The sequence below is a fragment of the Odontomachus brunneus genome, unplaced genomic scaffold, assembly GCF_010583005.1.
Source record: "Odontomachus brunneus isolate Ranch 3 - 2012 unplaced genomic scaffold, Obru_v1 Obru_scaffold_193, whole genome shotgun sequence".
Taxonomy (NCBI): domain Eukaryota; kingdom Metazoa; phylum Arthropoda; class Insecta; order Hymenoptera; family Formicidae; genus Odontomachus; species Odontomachus brunneus.
The window spans coordinates 482627-500136 of NW_022639643.1; the positions used below are offsets into that span (position 1 = coordinate 482627).

The following is a 17510-nucleotide window of genomic DNA, read 5'->3' on the forward strand; positions in this document are numbered from 1 at the left end:
GCGAGAGAGAGAGAGAGAGAGAGAGAGAGAGAGAGAGAGAGAGAGAGAGAGAGAGAGAGAGAGAGAGAGAGTTCACTTCGCAGGAGAAGGGCGGTTAAATGGCACGAGAGGTCAGTGCCTCGAATCGGGGGCCCAATTGGTGTTACATATGCATCGTACAAGTATAAAAGGCCGCTGGCCATTCGCGACGTCCAGCACTGGATCAGCTTGCGTCGAGTCGAATTTTCCGCATCTTCGTCCCAAGAATGATGAACGAAAAATTTTTGCAATGTGCGACACACGAGGATGGAAGTTTGCAACTTGCATCAATAATAGGAAGAGTCGCTACTATTAACTGATTCCTTCAGCGAGATTCTACCAATTACAGGGCTGAACTGGATCACCAGTTATAAGTATAACATTGCAATGAAGAATGCACTGATTACTACACAGAGAGTTCACTCGGCGCAAACGTCTGATTGTTTCGTGCGGCATATTTTATTTATCCGTATAGAGGGAAAAAGGGAGAGAGAGAATCCGATTTTACTTTAATTACATGCTCCAATTATACGCGGGGAGATACGAAGTAAAAGGAATCCGCTTAAAATGAGAAATTTTAAACGATGCCATTATATCGAAGGGTTATCCTTTCGTTACGCAATCGCAGCTGCACTCGTTTTCTTTCTTCTCGTCATTTACTTAGCTAAGGAATATTAACCTGTCGCCGTTATGCGTATTAAATCTTTTTTTCTTCCTTTTTCTCTCTTTCTTCTTTCCTGACTAATACTGCCATTCACTCGGATTATCGTGATGATCGAAGATGCCTCTCGCGCAAAAGAAGAAATCTCGTGTCATAATTAAACGTGCGTTCCGTGAATCGCGATTCCGCATAATCGCAATCTCGATCTTGGCACGTGATCTTTTACGCTATCAATTATAAAAATACTACAAAGAATTAATCCTCCTCCTCTCGCACGTGGCAATTGATAAAACGACCTGACTCACAGCGACGAGTCGTCGCGTGTTTCACGCATATAATTTTGACGATAAATTATCGATGTAACGAAGAGAGAAAATTTTCACACTAAACACGCGTGCGTTACTGATCGCAAAAAAAGAGTCAGGAATCTTTGCCGAGAAAGTGTTACACAGAGAAAATGTTATAGCGTATTTCTCATATAAAACTACTTTTCAAATTTATTACACTAAAGAGGACTTTCGTCGAATTCTGATAGCAAATTTTTTTAATAGCACATTTAAGTGCCTGAAATAATATGAAATAAAAGGATAGAATGAATTGCTGCAGCATGTTGATCTTTACTTGGTTACAAAAATCCAATTTTATTTTTGCCATAAAACTCTCTCCGTGCATATCTTACTTTCTTTTTCGCTTCTAAAAAGAGAAAACTCTGAAAATACGCGCGTTTCTGCATAAAACGACTCGATGCACAGCGCGGCGCATTCGGATTCATCAATAACATTCTTGGCGCGTCACCGCCGCATAATTCTTCACGTATCTCACGCGCCGAGTATTTCATTAGTCGAGGTCTTTATTCGCTACGATTATCCCAAGCTTGGCCTTTCGGGATCAGCCGTGGGGACGTGACCCCGCGGCTGAACTCGCGGGGGTTACCCGTCGCAGATTATACTTACACGCGCGCGCTCGCGATAACCTGGTGCATTGTCTGGCGGGACGACGCTGTTGGAGACGGCTTTGTCGAATTACAGAAGTGTGAATAGCGGCCGTTTAACATAATAATAGCGTGTCAAGTAAACATATCGTAGAGAAACTGCCGACTACAAGGTAGCGGGATAGAACGAGAGAGGCGCGCATTCGCAAAGATGTAGCGAGATCTTGGCGGCGATTAGCGGGTGTTTTCTCAAACGTACGCAGGGAAACGAGCTGTTGACATCGCTGTTCACATGAGAAACCATAGACCGCCTTATATTTTCTAGTTTTTTCATCATGTAATGTAAAAAATAATCAACCTATATAGTCCAAATTCTCCTAAAGGTGTGAAAAGTGAAAAGACGAAAACGAAAGGACAAAAAAAGTATTACTAGTGACACGTTTCCTTGACCGATAAGTCGTCGTATGCACAAGTCGTAATAACTCTTACCTTTTTGTCCCTCGTCTCGCGACTTCCCCCTCGCGGGGAACTCCGTTACTGCCGTAACGTCGATCCTCGATCGCGTACTGGCTAATCCTGTCGCCTCATAGTTGGCCCGTGTTGCCATGCGTTTCTCTCGCGCCTACACGGAAAAAAAATTTGCTAATATATGGACAACTAAAAATATTAGCTGCAGGAGCAAATTTTCTTGCTTTCATAGCAAAGTTAGTTACTTAGTGACAGCTAAAAGATTTGCTAATGTATGGACAACTAAAAATATTAGCTGCAGGAGCAAATTTTCTTGCTTTCATAGCAAAGTTATTTAGTTAGAAGATTCTAACTAAGCTATCTAGTGATAGCTAGAAGATTTGCTAATATATATATTATCAAATCTTTTAGCTGTCACTAAGTAACTAACTTTGCTATGAAAGCAAGAAAATTTGTTCCTGCAGCTAATATTTTTAGTTGTCCATACATTAGCAAATCTTTTTTTTCCCGTGTAGACGCCCTTGTAAACATATACTGGGACTTTGAAACTTTCGGTATTTATTTCACGCGCTTGTACATATTTTCATCTACACTTTGTTTATACGGACATATACATATTTTCGTCTACACTTTGTTTATACGTTTATACGAACGAAAAATGATCGCTGCTATACGTACTCGACGTCGGTCTCTTGAGAGAATCAGTACGCCATACGTGTGCAACACGTGGTGACGAACGTGTTGATCGTGAATGATCCTCGCGAACGACCATCCCTCTCAAAATCGCACCCTTCATTCCGACGTCGCAGGACGCGACTACACGAGCTACACCCTCGAAACATGCAACTCGCGAGCTGTATCGACACTTGGAACACGTCGTTCTCCTCCTTCGATCTTCTGCCAACGTCAACTTACTCAAGCGAGACTCTCGTGTACGACACCTATTATGACGTAGGATCATGCGCCAGGAACGGCCCGTGGATTCCACTTGCCACGTTCGCGCCAATTCGCGACGCTGCGGCTCACTCGCGTTGGCTCGCGCGCGCGCGCGCGCGTGTATATCCGTTCCACGAAGCGCAACACACGTAACGAATGTGCGATACTCATTAGGAGAGTCAAGGGTACGTTACGTGAGGAGCGCGGTTACAGTCCGCGTGCGTCTGGCGCGCGTTACGTCACCGCGCGAACGCGAGCGCCGATCGACGTGCATGCAACGACACACGCATGTACACATGCGCGCACGCGACTCCTCTCTCTCTCTCTCTCTCCCTCTCCCTCTTTCCGTCGCGTCTTAGAAAAAGAGCGTGGAAGCGCCACCGGAACACCGAGTGAGAGACGAACGGCGTCGATCGGCAAGAGACTGGCAGAAAGATTCGCGCGACCGCGATTGCAAGTATGAAATGTCGAGGACAGATCCGTCGTTCGAATCCGAGACGGAAGTTCTTTCTCGATTATGATCGCCATCTGTCATTCGCGGTGACCTTTCGATACTTGACATTTAAATGGCCGAAAACAAAAATATAAATTCTGTTAGAGGAGAACTCAATTGGCGACGGGAGAGTGCGTGGTCGAGCGAAATCGAGTGGATCGCGCTCGTTTACGTCCCAAGGCTCCGTTTTCTCGCGGATTTTGGTGAGCTTCGAGGATGCAAAAGACGCGAATCGGGCTCGCTCCGCGTGGAATTCAAATCGCGAGAAGATGTCGCGCAAGATGCTCGGCGAGTCAGTCGAGAAAATCGCCTCGGGCGAGAAATTCTGCGGGAGAAAGGCGGACGGATGGTTGGACGGACGGACAGACGGACGAACGGACCGTTCATCGGTGTGTCGCGCTGTACAGAGAAGATGTGAATCCAGGAGCGACACGCGCGCCCGCGCGCTCTCCTCGCTCGACTATAAAGCGCAGCCGGCATGATTCTCTCGCAATTTACGGCGAGGAAATCGCAGCCTTGCTCCGGGCAAGGTAAATAGAGTGTTGACCACGAGCCCAGAGGACTGACAGCTGACAGAGTGCATTTTGAAAGGAGCAGACGGATATTTTCGGTACGGCGAGTCCTGGCGCTCTACAGGCTGCCGCACAAGTCGCGCGATTGTACAAAAAAAAAATTAGTATTCATTCGGAACTAAAATACTCAAATTAACAATCATTGTTTTCATATATATAAGGTACGATACAGGATTCAACGAAAACTTCCCGATTATTTGACTCCTATTGCTACTTAAGATTTTGGTGAGGATAGCTGCTACTCTAATTAAGAAAGTAAAGTGATATAGTTAAATTTATCACAATCATACAGCCTCTTTAAAAATAATATAGGTATTTTTGATAAAAATCAATTAGTTACAGATTAATCGGGGTGGAAAGCAGGGTTTTCATTGGCAAACCCTGTATATGTAATCTTGTCAAAGGGAAATTCTTAAGACTCGAGTTTCAACAATGTTGTCATTTTATTTGAATATTTTATAATAGTCTCATAAGAAATACAATATAATTGTTTGGATGATAATGATATCTATATTTCTGATATTTTAAAACATCCTATTCTCAATCCAATATTTGTAAGCTTTCCTTTATGATGCCTTTCACTCGTGAAAATTATTTTGAAAAATAATAGTAATATACTTTTCTCCGTCAAATCACATACAAAATTTATTGATGCAAGTAATTTATACCATTTCATTTAACGCTGTGTAATCTTATTTGTAAGATTTACACGTAAAAAATGAAGATATTTTCGAAACAAGAACGTCCTTGTTTCTTGTGCAGGTGCGCGAAACAACAACGGCAGAAACATTCAATACTCTCGCGTTATTTTATCCCGGAGCGTCAATAGAAACGTATCAAACATAAAATGTAAAATGTAAGAATGCTCCAAACGTTCCTTCATATTCGGTGGAAATCGTATAATTTCATAAATTTTACAAATGACACGCTTTATCCGGCCGATTACTTATGCGCGTTACTCCGATTAATCGCTCCCGGAGCGTCAATGAAATACGATATATTTCGGGCGTTTCAAAACCCGACGTTTATTTGATAATTCATTCCATCGGCCTAATTCGAAATTAAGGTTTCGTTGAATCAAGCTTTGCAATAATGGACAAAAAAGCGTTACCGCCCGCGTTAATTTATTCGACCGGAAAATTTCACGTATTTAATTTATCGAGGTGTTCCGTGATGAAGAATTTATAAAAGCCGCGTCGGGCAGATCGCTCCGAAATTTTTTGTCCCAAGAGAGATAGATAGATAGTCAGATAGTTAGATAATTATATAGTTAGATAGAAAGATAGATAGATTTCTAGATAGATATTTAATGCGCTTCGAAATAATTCCTCTCAAGCTCAGCTAAATCCTAATTAATTATAATAAATTATTACAAAAAATAATTAGAAAATACAAAAAAACTTTCGAAAAATATATAAACATATTTGAAAGAACCTAATTTAAGAAATTATTTTAAAAATGATAGCTTCTCGAATGAAGAGAGAGAGAGAGGGAGAGAGAGAGAGGGAGGGAGGGAGGGAGAGAGAGAGAGAGAGAGAGAGAGAGAGAGAGAGAGAAGCATCAAACACGTCCATATCAGTTGGGTCCGTTCAACGAGGAGGGAAACGTGTGTGACTTTTGGCACATCCTGTATAGCTATGAGGTGTGTGCGGTCTGCGCTCCTTCTTCGATTTAATTGCGTGCAACGTAAAACGGGGACCTTCCTTTAACCTTTCGGAATTGCTATCCTTTTACAACGACCTATTACTGCAATATTCCAGGGATTATTTATATAGCGCTCATGACTTAGAGCGGTGATGCTCGATCGCGCGATGAATCGCAAGGCGGGGATCTTCACATTGAAACGCTCACCGTCAGTGTAGAGACCGGCTGTCATAATTCTCTCTATATCCCCAATATACACCGCCCGAAACAATTAAGGGATCGTCTCTCTCTCTCCCTATTTCTCTCTCCTTCTCTCCTTTTCCTTTCTTTCTCGCATCGCCTAGCAGATATTTGAAGCGTAATCGAATGCACTTCTCTAGGCGCCTAATTCTAATCCTGGACAAGCGTATATCCACTACTGTCCCGTCCCCTCCCTAAATGGAACTTCTCACAGCTTGGTTTCTGTTAACCCTTTCGAAAGGCATTCCTATTGATCGGGCGTAGCATACACACAGAAAAATATATATTGCATTTAGTAAATGTTATATATTGCATTAAGTAAATGTTATTTATATTCAAGTAAATATTTTTTGTTAAAGATACCCATTACTTAAAAGAAGAAAAATAAACTGAATAATTGTCAGTCTTAACAGTAGAATATTTTTCTGTATATATGCAGGGCGTAAAATGGTATGTGTTAAGAGATTATGGCGCATTTGTTAAAGACCCACACTCGACAGGTAACTATAATTACTCCACGAACTTCGGGAATACTGGGCAACGGACACTTTTTGTACCGAAAGGGTTAACGAAGCTGTCTGCCTTTGTCACAATTTGCATAAGATTTATGTTTCGTTTGTTGATCGGTGGGCGAGGTTTGAATGATTAATTGAAGTCAATTTGCATAAATGCGACGTATTTCTGATATTTATATTTCATATCTGGTTCGATTGTTCGATGGAACTTTATCAAGTGCGATCCCCGAATTCTGTCGAACAGCGTAAAATTTTCGCAACGAGGAATAAGGTATCGCGCGTGCGAGAAGCGACGGATGGAATGCCGAGGCGATGTGAGAAGTTGACGGATGAGGGAATCTGGATAGGAGCTTTTAACAGCTTGTATCGCGGTAGGCCCAAGTCAGTGAACGGTTAGTGGAAAAGAGGCAGGAGGAGAGGGGGACAGGGGAGAGATGTGATCACGGGATGATGTTGTTGGCAACGTAGTCGCAGGATCCTGCGCCGATACCGTTGAAAAAAAAAGAGAGGAGAGAGAGAGAAGAGAAAGGGAGGGAGGGAGAGAGAGAGAGAGAGAGAGAGGGAGGGAGGGAGAGAGAGACAAAGAAGGAAGAAATGCCCAGGAGAAAGAGTAAAAGAAAGAGTTAGCCAAAAGAGAATGAGATCGGCGAGATGAAGAGACGCGGCAACGATGCGCTGCAGCTTCGTGCAAAAATAACGCGCAAAAGCCGCTACCGAATCACATCCGAGTGCGCCCACAACCCGAAATATACTCTGCGCGTTAAAGAGGATGCGAGAGAAAACGGCGAGGACGAATTTTTAGATTGCGCATCCGATCGCCTGGGCAGTCTGAAAATAGGAAAAAGACGTTCCGCGAGTTCTAGAAAATGAAAAAACGCGTTCTTATCTCGAAGACAGTCGAGCGAGCAAACGAGAGAGAGAGAGCAATGAGAGAGCGTTAGGAGAGCGCTGAGAAAACGCTGGAAAAGTGTTGGGAGAACACTGGGAGAATACTGAGAGTGCTGAGAGCTGGAGGGCGAGGTAGAGAAGGACAACTAACCTTGCTCGAGCGACGCAGACGGCAAATATTATTTTTCGCTTATCTGCGAACGAGTCTCGGGCTCTTTTCGAAGTGCTTTTTATTCCGAATCATAATTGGCCGGAAATGTTTGACAAACTGCGGAAGAAGAAAACGGCCGGTGGATTGAATTCACGTGCGGAAGTGCGAAATCGACTCTCCCAGAGGACACCGAAAATCTGCGCTCGCGAATTTTGCCCCTCCCCTTGTCCCGGCGCCTCTCTCGCGTCCCACTAATCCGGTTACACCCTGTGTAACCGGCGGACGCAGGTCATTTTCGAAACGTGTCGGTCGGGCGGCTGGCCGGCCGGCCGTGCCGGCGTGCCGGCGATTCACGCTAATTGCGCCGTTAACCCTCGTTTAATGACCGCGCGCGGTAAAACGCGTGCTTTTCCGTGGAAAAACTCGGAACGGTGAGTTTCTCGCTCCGCCGATTATGGCACTTTGTGCGGCCGCGATTTTGCCTGATTTACGCTTCCGCCGATCTGCTGCTTCGTTGTGATGGGTATTAGTTGGATGTTGCACGCGCATCTCGAGTCGTGCCAGCTATTAGCAATGCGGAGTCTTAACGACTATCGTCCGATCGCGTGTTTGGTGTCTTATAAGGAAAGGAGAAATAGTAATCCTTTCTTCTCCGCTAACGCGACGGCCGTTAAACACGTTGCTTACTTTGCATGCGCAAGAAGAAAAGAAAACAATTATATATTATTCTTCCAAAATCACCAGGAATGGTTTTATATTATTTTCGCTTAGAATATCGGATTTTTTGGGTGTTAGAATATTTTGCTTTTTGGTTTCAGGAGAATCCTCCACAGACCTTATGTAAGAAAATTCTATTGAGATATTTTCAAATATTTACACACGTTATTCTTCCTTTTTACCTTTTCAATAAAAAATTTACTTAATTTACAATTCATATTAATTCATTCAATGTTAATCGTCAGGCCGATAGATAGTTAAGCAGAAAGGATGAGAGGAGGAATATAACATTACCTAACAAGATTAAGTCTTTTAATTACGATGTATCAGATAGCACACAAAGTCTAGTATGTGCTCCGTTCCGTAGAACGATTCGCAGTCAATCCCACCGGCTGGCCGGCCGACGGAAATATTAAGAAGCAGCGACTGCTTTTCATTAAGTCCGATGATGTCTCGTTAGGGGTTTATATGGTCGATTACTGGCCTTTATGCCTCGTTTTAATACAATCAATTCGTATCGGGGGCCCGTCGTAACTATCGAATCAAATTGTAGAGCGACTAGCTGGATATACTGCCGTCAGTACATTCAGTCGTCTATCTATTTTATGTTACTCAATACTACTGCTTCGTTCCATTACTTACAATTAATTACTGTTCGATATAATGCCGATTTATATATACACACACATATATAAATGTGCGTGGGGATGCGAATACGACGAGAAAGAGTCGTTGGAATTCGAGAAAGCGATCAGTTCCGAGAAACAGTCGCAAGGGAACGTCAAAGCATTCTTTCAGGTGAGCGATGTAAACGAGCAATACCGTAGCGTCCGATTTATCAATAGCGTAAGAATTCAATCGATAAGGATTCGGCATATTAGGCTTGGCGACAGCGCGAAGCAAGCAGAAGTTAGTTACCTTCGAGCGTTCGTTCATGAGAATTGTCTGTAGACGTTTAAGGGGTTACCCCACCGTGGAGACTCCAAATATTTCATTTACTTTGGAAATTGATTACTAAAAAATTACACATGATACAATGAAACAATATTTTGATATCTATTTACTACTCTTATTTTTGTGTGTAAAAAATATGTAAAAAATTTTTCTCTGTCACACAAAATGGCGGCACTACAGCGTTTTTCTCAACACGATGTTTTCAAAAACGGTAGACACTAAAACTACCACAAAATTTAACGAAATGCTTTCAAGTTTTACTGAGTTATTGTCAATTGTATTATCTAAAGAAATACCTGTGGTTTTTGCGATAATTTATATATTTTTTTTATAATCTATACATTTATATCAAATTTTTATATGAAAATTGAACTTTTTTTTTCACGCATGCACCATTTTCACATTTATCAATATTTTTTTAATTTCAACAGGTACTTTTATAGAAAATTTAATGTGGATTAAGAATAATTAATCAAATTTTGATTACAGCTTGCTGTAGAGCCGTTCTGCTGTCCACTGTGGATGCCTTTATTGCGTACAGGGTTCCCAAATACATGCTGTAGTGCCGCCATTTTGTGTGACAGAGAAAAATTTTTTACACATTTTTTATACACCAAAATAAGAGTAATAAATAGATATCAAAATATTTTTTGTATCATGTATAGTTTTTTAGTAATCAATTTCCAAAGTAAATAAAATATTTGAGGTCTCCACGGTGGGGTAATCCCTTAAGAAACGAATCACTAATCTCTACCGTTTTATTTATTTTATTTATATTTATAGGATACACATTCTATTATTAAATTTATAGTCATCCCGTTGACTGTTTCATTGATACAGTGTGTGTGGGAGACCACACACACACACATACACACACACGCACACACACATACGTACATACATATAAGATGTTCAGTGTAACAATGCACGATCTGTTTCATGCGAGCTATCACTTGCCGAGTGTAATCTCGCTCCAAGAAATTTAGAAAATAAGTTATGTTATTTTCTCTAAGCGTTCCGCGAATCGAGAAGCCTGCGAGGGTGAGAAACATCCCCGTCGAGACTCCGAATTGCCAACTGTTGGCGATTGCTACGGTCGTCTATCGCTACCTGCGACGAACGGATCTTTATTTTATGTGAAGAGCTCGCAGCGTCGTCCTGCAGTCGCGATAACGCACGACATTCGTGTCGGCGGCGCTAATCGAAACAGCGACGTCAGAGTCGCATGATAAAACCTGTGAGATGCCGTCACGCGAACGCCGTTCGGAAAAGTCGGGAGATGCTGCCAAGCCTGAGCGTTCCGTGACTTTTTCGAGCCCAATGGCCGCCAATAACCAACGATCCCACTACGAGAGGCCCCCGGCTAAAGACTGCGACACGTCTCTCCCAAAAAGGATCATCTTCAAAATTGCAACGTCATCAAGCCATCGTTGGCTTGAATTAACTCGCGGTTCTGCGCAACACCCGACCGCGATTCTCGTCACCGCGTCCTCGCCGGAGATAATTCGATGATAAGGTTCTCGTGACGACGACGACAGGGAGAGGAGGAGAGAAGGAAGCAGGGCACCGCGTTCCGATTTCACTGACCGCTGGTGTTCCGGTATCTACGTCGCCGTAACAGCATCGCGGTGGACACCGTGCGAGGAGACGACTGAACGCGAACAGTTAGTCGAGGTCTCTCCCGCTCGCTCACTCGCTCTCTCTCTCTCTTTCTCTCTTGGTTGTTAAGACGCGGACCGCTTCTGCTCGCCGTAGAAAGGATCGCGTCGATCGACAAACGGGGGAAGGGGAAAGGAGAGCTTTGTAATGACGGGCGCCAACGTTGGTCCCAAAGCCTGAGTGACCTTTCGCCGATGGTTTCACGGTTGCCTCGACACGTCTCTTCTGCCTGCGCTAGAATTCCGAACCTCCGAGGGCTCTATCCGGCAACCGATAGAGGCTCTAAGGGCTTTTCATAGTTCACGGCAACGGGCGAATACCTGCCTCCGATCCGTTCCCTTCTCTTTCCCACTACCTCTCTCTCACTCTTTCCTTTTCCTTTATCTTCTCTTCCGATTCTCTCTAAGGCTCTTACAGCCTTAAGGAGTTTATCCACTTGGACTAAAATGCTTAAAATCGTATAAAAATTTGACGTGACATGCATCGCAGTGAGACACGTTCGTAGTTGGAATTTCATGCGATTTGTCTGTGCTATTCGCGAGAAATTTAATATTGAATATCGCAATCGCTATTTTCTAATTCATTGCTAAGTCAACATTTATAATTGTTACCTTACTGGGCTCTACTAAGTGAAACGTGATAAGATATAATGAAATTACTTTTCAGTTAATATTTATCATCTAGACAGTGAGGTAAATGTACAAAAATGTAATTTTGTTCAATAAATAGTGAATTTATGAGCCCACTGAAAATTCTGAGGCGCTCAGAAATACGTACTTGATGAATAAACTCCTCAAAACGCGTTGCGTTATGTTGTGGCCGGCAAAAATCGCGGAACAGACTTTCCCTGCGCGATGCGCAGATATCTTTCGGGCGCGGAAGCGGCATGCGAAGATCGCGGTTTGTCTTGTCTCACGCAGGAATCTCCGATTCGGGAGCATTTTCGTCGAGATCGTTATAACATCGTGCGTTTCGTTCGGTCTACGGTATATACAGATTGACGTGCGCGCATAAAGTAAAATTCACACCGCGCGAGACGCATCGCTGAAAACGCATCGGCCGCGTTCGCCGTGTGGTCTAATGAAATTTCCCTCGCCTCCGACGAGTGAGGCGCAACTACACGCAGGAGGGAGCGGCAATTATTGTGCTCGCAATGCGTTACGCGGGAGATGCAATAGTACTACAAGTACCATAACTTGGATAGCAAGAAAGTCGACGGCAATGGTGAGCATGCACGTTGCACAGCGGCCGCGATATAAAAGAGAGAAATAGAGAGAGATACACATAGGAATCGCAAAATTTCAAGCTCCGCTTCTTCACGATCTACATCGTTGAATTCAATCAACAATTGCTCAATTATCACGAAGAGGAAATCCAATCTAACTATAATTTATTCGTGTGATTCGGGGCGAGAGAGGATGCTCTCTCTCTCTCTCTCTCTTTCTCTCTCAGTGAGATGTAAAAATTCACATTAACGATACGCGGGTAGTTTCTCCGGCCTATGACGGGATTATGACGTCATAATCGCGAAGGAGATCGACGAGGCTCTCCTCGAGTGCCGAATAAAGTAAACCGTTAAATGCGCGCGCGCATGCAGGATTCTCTTCCTTCTACGAGTTCTCAGAACGTATCCCTGAACTTTCGTCGAACGCTTTCGCGTGCACAGCCGGTGCATAAATAATGCGCGTCGTTCGGGAGAGCGAAACGAGCGACGATTGTGTGCGGCGGCATCGATTTATGCGTGTACTTCGACCCGCGACGTGACGTCGACGACGACGACGACGACGAAACGGCGACGACGGAGATGACGAAGGAGGAAGAGGAGGAGCAGGAGGAGGTGGAGGAAGAGGAGACGTCGGTTGTACGGCATTGCGTGCGTGCATACGTGCATGCGTGCGTGCGTGGCGTGCATGCGTGGCGTGCGTGCATGCACAGTGCGAACGGGCCTTAAACTCGCGCGGCGTTCTCCCGACTCTCTGCGTTTACGTCGTCGGCAACACGCATTCCCGCGCGCGCGGGAAACGCACACGGGATAGAGGAGAGATACAGATATCTCTCTCTCCCTCTTCCTCTCTCTCTCTCTCGGATTGCACACACCACGTGACTGCACGCCGTCCTCCGCGACTTGCATCCGCAAGTCCGCAGCTACCATCGCCGTCGCCACCGCCGTCGGCGAGGATTTTTAGCGCGGATTCCTGCCCGCAAGTTTGACGCGGCAGCCTCGCACGCGATAATTGAGCGGCTCCAAGTGGACGCCTAACTCGCGAATTCTCACGCATTTATATTGATTCGAGGCTGTGGCGAGGATGGGCGACGTGTGTGGTCGGGTACGTAACCGAAAAAAATTTTTCAGAGACAGCACAGGTGTACGTGAACTTAGCAATAACTTTATTAGTCGATTTGCAAAGGTTGCATCTCTTACAAGTAGTTTATACACGAAAAGGGTTATATAGTAAAATGTACTATAAGATTTTGCATCGAGAGAGAAATAGATTTTCTGGGAGTAGATCCTAGATCTTTCGAATAAAAAATCCGCGGAGAATTCACTCCAAAGTGATAATGAAAATACCCGTTGCTCGAAATCGTAGTGAACGTTTAACCCGTACTTCGAGTGGCTTATTAATTATACAGATGAATGTTTCAATCGAGTAAATTTGTTTCTGCGACCGGAGAAGGAGGGAAGGGGATAGGAAGAGGGCTATGTCGGATTGCGAGTGAAAATATTCACTCGACCACTGTGAAGCGAGGAATTCATGGTGTACGAGGGAAAAGCCACTCGATTCAAGTCTGATTCCACTTCTCGAACGGCACGTTCACTCGAAAAAAATCGCGAATCAAGGAAGTGCGGCATGTTTCTCTGACGCACGGCGAGCGTCGCGTCGCGTCAAAGTTCACGCGCGCGCGGAAGGATCCTCGAGGATCGACATGAGCTAAACGAGTTTCGCGCGCGGACACATCTTTCCATGTATAATGAATGTTTTCGCCCCGAGGCACACCGCGTCAAGCGCGATACAAAGTGAGCGAACGTGCGTGAGAAATATTAATCATTGCGTGAGCACTCATGACTTTGCACGCGCGTTGACCGTGATCCTTGGAGCGACTGAATATCGCGCGACTTCCCGCTCTTTCCCGCGTATTTGAATTAAAAAAAAAAAAATGATATTAGTCCGATTGAAGTGGCCGGCTGTGTGAACGTCGGCGAGGTGTGCGCGCACCTATGGCACATAGCCATCGAGGGAGTCGCGAGGAGAGCTCTTGTGAAACGGCGTAAGTGCCAAAACCAACAAAGCTCGAGAGTACGACGCGGCGGGAGGAGGGAACCTCCCACCGCTCGAGATGACTTTTCCTTTTTTCCGCCGTATACGCGACGCGTTTCACGACGATGTCGCAGCGCGACAAAGTGGAGGAGACGCGCGCAACGCGGAGAAATACTCTGCGTTGGTTACGCGCGCGCCAGCTGCGAGCTCCCGAGATCGAGTTACTTCGAATTCGCCGGTCAATTAGCAGGCTATAACGCTGTAACGAAACGCGCGAACGAGATATCCGCGTAAACGCGCAATGTCGAATTCTCTTCCCCCATCTCCCCCCGCCTAACCGTCTCCCTCTTGGCAAGGCCGAAAACGAACGAGAGAAAGGGAGAGCGAGAGAGGCACTGAAAGAGAGAGCTTTATAATTATAAACACTATAATACATTATTAACGTTTTAATTTATGCGTGCCACACGCGTTCAAATAGTTTTCGCCGTATAAACATGCTTTTGTCCTAATGTTTCGTTACGGTCGGTATTTACATTTGTTTAAACGTCATTAAGAGATCAGTTGCGGTGTTTTACAAGTTGTTTTATCGGTAATTAATGATTAGCGATTCATGGGGACCGACAAATTGCGTTCGAATTTCCGTATTAATCGCGCCTTTTGGCGCCATTATTTTCACCGCGACGATTACGACGCTTATCTCGGCTGATTGTACCGAATGAAAATGCAATGTCGGTGATTTTCAAGCTTGCCGCGTGCGTGCGCGCATGCGGAATATGTAAATAGGCTTGTTCGCAAAGGAGAAAAAAGAAACGCTTAGATATATTATCGTCTTTTTATCGGGACGATAAGCTTACCCGTATCGAAATCGGCGATAAGCCGCGTAGTTTCAAACTACTCGAAAGATATCGACCGTTCCTGGTAATTAAAAGCAGCATAAAATGAGAACGCATGAAAAATATCTGAGCAATCGGGAAAAACGGGCGATCTGAACTCGCGTCATTTGAGGAACAACGCATCGCTTCTCTTAGTAACTCGCTTAGTAATTAAGTCATCATTAACTTACTAGTATGTCAAGTTTAGGTTAGATTGCTGAGGAGAGACGAAATAAATTTACAGTCGATCCCGAAACTATAAGGATTTGTTACGTTTAATTTCAAGTTTTGAGCAGAAATTTTGGAGAACTGTGAGAGAAAAATGTCCGCATTCTCAAAAAAGAAAAAAGATATGTAAGCGACAACTATAAGAGTTCTGTATGCACATGGAGAAAAACTACTTGAAAATTTACTTGTGAGATATAAAGTTGAATTTCTTGCTTGTAGAACTAAATTTGAGCTATAAGTTCATTAAGAGCAAACCACATATTAATATAACGAAATTTTTGTTTCCGTATACAAAACTTCTAGAAAGGAATATTTGAAAATTTATTTGCGGAGGGGATGTAAATAAGTTTATTTACAGAAATGAACTTTATAATCCCGTAAATAAATTTTCAAATATTTTTTTGCAGTATACAGTTGTAACTGATATAGTTGCTATCACCGTGTTTTTTTCTCAAAATGTAGGTCGCAATAACAATAAACTGCAAAATACAGATTTTATAGTCAGATTAGGTGACAGATCGCAAAATATAGATTGCAATAAATTAAATCGCAAAATACAAAATGATACTCGTAGGCGAGCACGAACGAACGTGTAAGAATTGCCTTAACAAATAAATTCGAAAGAACACTTCAGCTTGGATTATCCAAATCGCAGAGCGAAGGTCCCTGTCGCACGGACTCTCCTGCTGCTGAATCGTGCGGCTGCAATATAATCGCGCGGCGTGAATCATCAAAAATATCGTTACGTGCGCGCGAATTCCTGCCGGATGAGTTCCCGCTACTAACCTTCGCACTGTCGCGTGTCACAATTGTTTCCATATGAAAAGGAAGTCTTTATACACTACTACTAACGTAAATCTAAACGGCCGGTTCACATTCATGCCCGTGCATGTAAACGCGAGACGCAGTTACCCGATTCTCTGGACCCCCAGAACGATAAAATCGTGTAATCTTTGTGCTAAGCAAAACTCCGAAACTTAGCAGCCAGTTTTTAAAGTCATGAGAAACGCGAATCTCTGCGCGCGCTCTCTCTCTCATCTCGTCTCGTTGCGATTCAAATTGCGTTACGCAATCGCGATGGTAGTGAACGCACGCACATAAGTATTTAAATATTCAGTATAATCAAAAAAGGAAGAAAAGAAAGATGCTGATGACTCTAGCAAAGATGAGCTCGTTAAAACAGAATTAACATCTGGATGAATTCCGGGTTTCTGCGTCATTTGTTATCTTGGTAACATATTCTCTAAATTCCTTGGAGAATTATGCTCAAAACGAACAAAAAATGGCGATATTTTCGCAAGAGTTAACGTTTCAATGGATTAGAGTGAATATGTTCCTCTCTGACAGTGAAATACATTAAAATTCACTCTTCAATTTCGAGTTTTCAAATTTTCCAAAATACTCACTCGATGATGCAAAGTAGAGAAAAATCACTCAAATTCGAGTGACTCAACACTACACAAATTCGAATGAACACTATCGACCTGAACGATTTTGATTTACACCTATCGTATTTCCGTCAATTTTAAAAAAATTTAATATTAATTTTTTGTATAGAACTTAGTTTGCTCACCAGAGGGCGCCAAAGTTAGAACTTAAACTTCCTTTATAACCTTTTCTTTTTTCATTTCAGTTAAAAAAGAACCGCTGAAACGATTTATTGTACTCTTGATGAAGTTGCAGTGGCTCATATAACTTAGTATAAGAGTAAAGGAACTGTCTTCTTTTTGGGTTAGGTTGGGAAACTCTCCCGCGTACTGTGCATTCACCAGTTATTTTCCCTGCAGATTACCATTTGTTTCGATCGCTCTAACATCATTTAGTTAATACGCACTTCAAAACATTGGAAAATGTCCAAAAAGGCATTGATGATTTTATCGATTAAAAACTACCAAGTTTCTATTGCAGTGGGATCTGCCCAATGGCATCGAAAAGGATGGAGACTATTTTATTGATTAAAGTTTTTGTTATACTTTTATAAATGAAAAGTTAAATCGCTTCTCCCATACATGTTTTCCAAAGTTTAAGTCGTTGTCAAATAAAAAGCGGCCGGTCAGATTCAATGAAATTTTCAAAATAATTAGTTTAACTTATCAAAATAATGACAAGACATTTGTCTCATGATCTCATTTTCGGAATCGACCACTTTTTCATGTCTACTGACCCACCATGCCACGGTTTGAAAGATACGTCTCGGTAGAATCGAGTGTCGCGAGAACTTCTTTTCGTTCATTCTTTCGCAATACTCCCTCGCTTTTTTGAGGACACGGCTGCGAAAAGAGATCGCGAGAGATCCGCAACGCGAA

General features: G+C 43.4%; 1 protein-coding gene across 3 annotated transcripts in view; it reads right to left on the reverse strand.

The window, feature by feature from the left end:
* The window catches only part of LOC116851835 (forkhead box protein O), a 221083-nt gene that overhangs the window by 201187 nt on the left and 2386 nt on the right, over window positions 1-17510 (reverse strand). The window lies entirely within an intron of this gene.